Raw genomic sequence first — 2,827 nt, 5'->3', positions numbered from 1 at the left:
AATACAACAAAGATTTATTTATCGTTCTTATCAGAGTTTAGTATGGATGTTCTAGGTTTCAAAAGTGATGCATGGAAAAGAAATGCACTCATTATTAAGCCTCAAATATAGTTGTCCTTTACTTCTATCCATAGAGCCAGGAAAGAAAAGATGTAGAAGACGTGTTCTTTGCTTTGTATGGCCTGGGATTCAAACTGAAGATTTCACTTTCACTCCTGTTTCACACGGTAGCTACCACATTGCAGGAGAACCTAGGGAATATAGTGTTAGTATTGCCCAACATGAGAAAATGTGTTGACTTTAAGCTTTGTTCACCATAGAGATATGACTGTTTCAGATATGCCCTTCATAGTAAATGGTAACAAAACTACTTTAGCAAACACAAGTGTCCCTGTGACAAACAATAGAAGAACATATGGCAGCATTAAAATTTTAGTGTTGACAAGTATCATCTCCTTTTCTGGTGACACCAAGTGCAGCAAACAAAAATATAAATTATTATCTTTTTAATTATTGGTGATATACTTTCATAAGTCAATTTTTAAACTCTATCTCCTCAAAAATTTAGTGTTAATCATATCTACTTTTTTCCTTCTAAAATGCTGTTTATCTCAATTTAAAATTTTCTTTACTTAATAAATATTAATCACTGGTCCAGCAATGACTCAGTGTCAGAAGCACTCACTATGCAAGTGTGAAATTATGCATTTTATTCCTGTTGCTGCCTACTTATACTGATTTCTGCTATTTGTGATCCTAAGCACTGAACAGTATGTGAAATCTCTGACATATTGCAAGCAGGTGTTTGTAAACACAACAACTGAAGTATAAGACCCCTGTAAGCATTATAATTAAGTATGTACAAACACTGCAGCCAGGTGGGCAATCCCAGCAATCACTGTGCAAACACTGAAACAAATGTTGTGCAACCCCCAACAAATAACGAAGTGTAGTTTGTTGGACAATCAGATGTACTGTATTCCAGCAAGTAACACAATCAAGTATGTGTATGTTTTAGGCCAAGAGCAATAATAGTATAGTGGATAGGATATTTATCTCACAATATATTTATCTTTTCAATCCCCATACCTCATAAATCCTCTGAGCCCAGCAAGGAATGATCCTTGAGTTTAGAGTCAGGAATAAGCCCTAAGCACTGCTTGATGTGACCCAAATACAACAACTAAAAAATGTCTGTGTTGTTATGATGACAATAGCAGCATCAGAAAAAAAGAGGAAATGAGGAATTTTTTTAAATTAAAAAAATATGTAAGACTTGATGGACAGACCCCCAAAAGAACTTCTCCTTCCCTGCTGGTGTCAAGAATACTGTCACTGTCCAAATGAGCTAGACCCTAGTCAATGAACCCCAGTGCATCACATAGAACATGCCACACCATAAGTGTGACGATGGAAAAACAATGCAGAATCTCCACTGTGCTTAGAGAATGAAGATGGTAGCTCAGATACCGAAAAAAAAAATGCCAACTACCTATTTAGCTTCTAACATATCTCCACCATGCTTAGAGAATGAAGATGGTAGTTCAGACAACCAAAAAAGTACCAATCACCTATTTAGCCTCTAAAGATAAAGATTTTAAAGAAGGGTTACTGTTGTATGCTTTGGGACAAAAGAAACATTTTAAGCAGCTTCTGCTTTGTTTCCTGCTCCATTTCCTACTTGGTTCCCTGATTTCCTCTATAAGGCAGCTGTGAAAGACACCAGTGATAAAAAACACCTGAGGGCATAACAGCAAGATATGCTGCCTCTGCCCAAAAAGAGCAGAGTCAGAAGATCGAGGCCTCGAAGCAGAGCAGAGCAATCACATACATATTCTAGCCAATGAAGTCCAGCACACTTAAAAAAACACCACACTACTAGCATCACAATGGGGAAACAACACAGGCAAGCAGCATGCATGGTGAAGGAAGATGGCAGCTCTGATAACCAGAAAAGTGCCAACCACCTATATAGCCACCCAGATAAAGAGATTCGATAAGAACAAGCCACAAATAAGAATCAAGAGAATATGAAGTTATAAATAAAAAAATTGCTAATAGACACATCATTATTTATAAAAAAATTCTCTAACTCTCCAAAAAAAAAAAAAGAAAAAAGAAAACTTCAAACTAAAATAATAGCACTGAAAAATTAGGTAGATGAAATGAAAAACTCAATAGAAAGCAGTTGAGGACAGAACCAGTGAACTGGAAAACTAATGTGGATAACAACTTCATTGAGCAGAAGAGACTGAAAAAGAGCCTTAAATTAAATGATAAGACATTATAAAAATTATTTAAAAACTCTCAAAGAATGTGAACAGGTTAAAACAGAAGTCTTTTATAAACTCAACAAAAACAAGAATTATTGAAGTCCCAGAGACCTAAGAAGAAAATCCCCAGGAAGAATTAATAGTCAAGGACATCATTAGAGAGAAACTGACAGAGCTAAAGACTGCATGTAACCAAATCCTGCAAACCTAAAGAGTACCAGCTTAAAAATACCCAAAGAAAAGCACCCGAAAACATACCCTAGTCACAATGATGAATCCCACAGATAGGTATAGAATACTGAAAGCAGCAATATCATAAAAGGAAATTATATTTTAAGGATCATTCTTCAGATGCAGTAAACTTGTCAAAGGAAACCCTCACAGCCAGAAGCCAGTGGTAGGACATAGTGGCAAAACTCAATGAATTGAATGCTTTGCCTAGAATACTGCACCCAGCCAGACTCACATTCAGGTTTGAAGGAAGTATACATAACTTCATGGATAAACAAGAGTTAAGAAACTTGACAGACTCAAAAAACAGCTTGAAAAAAAAA

The sequence above is a fragment of the Suncus etruscus genome, chromosome 19, assembly GCF_024139225.1.
Source record: "Suncus etruscus isolate mSunEtr1 chromosome 19, mSunEtr1.pri.cur, whole genome shotgun sequence".
Classification (NCBI taxonomy): domain Eukaryota; kingdom Metazoa; phylum Chordata; class Mammalia; order Eulipotyphla; family Soricidae; genus Suncus; species Suncus etruscus.
The sequence above is the reverse complement of the archived record's forward strand: the minus strand, read 5'-3'. Positions refer to the sequence as shown.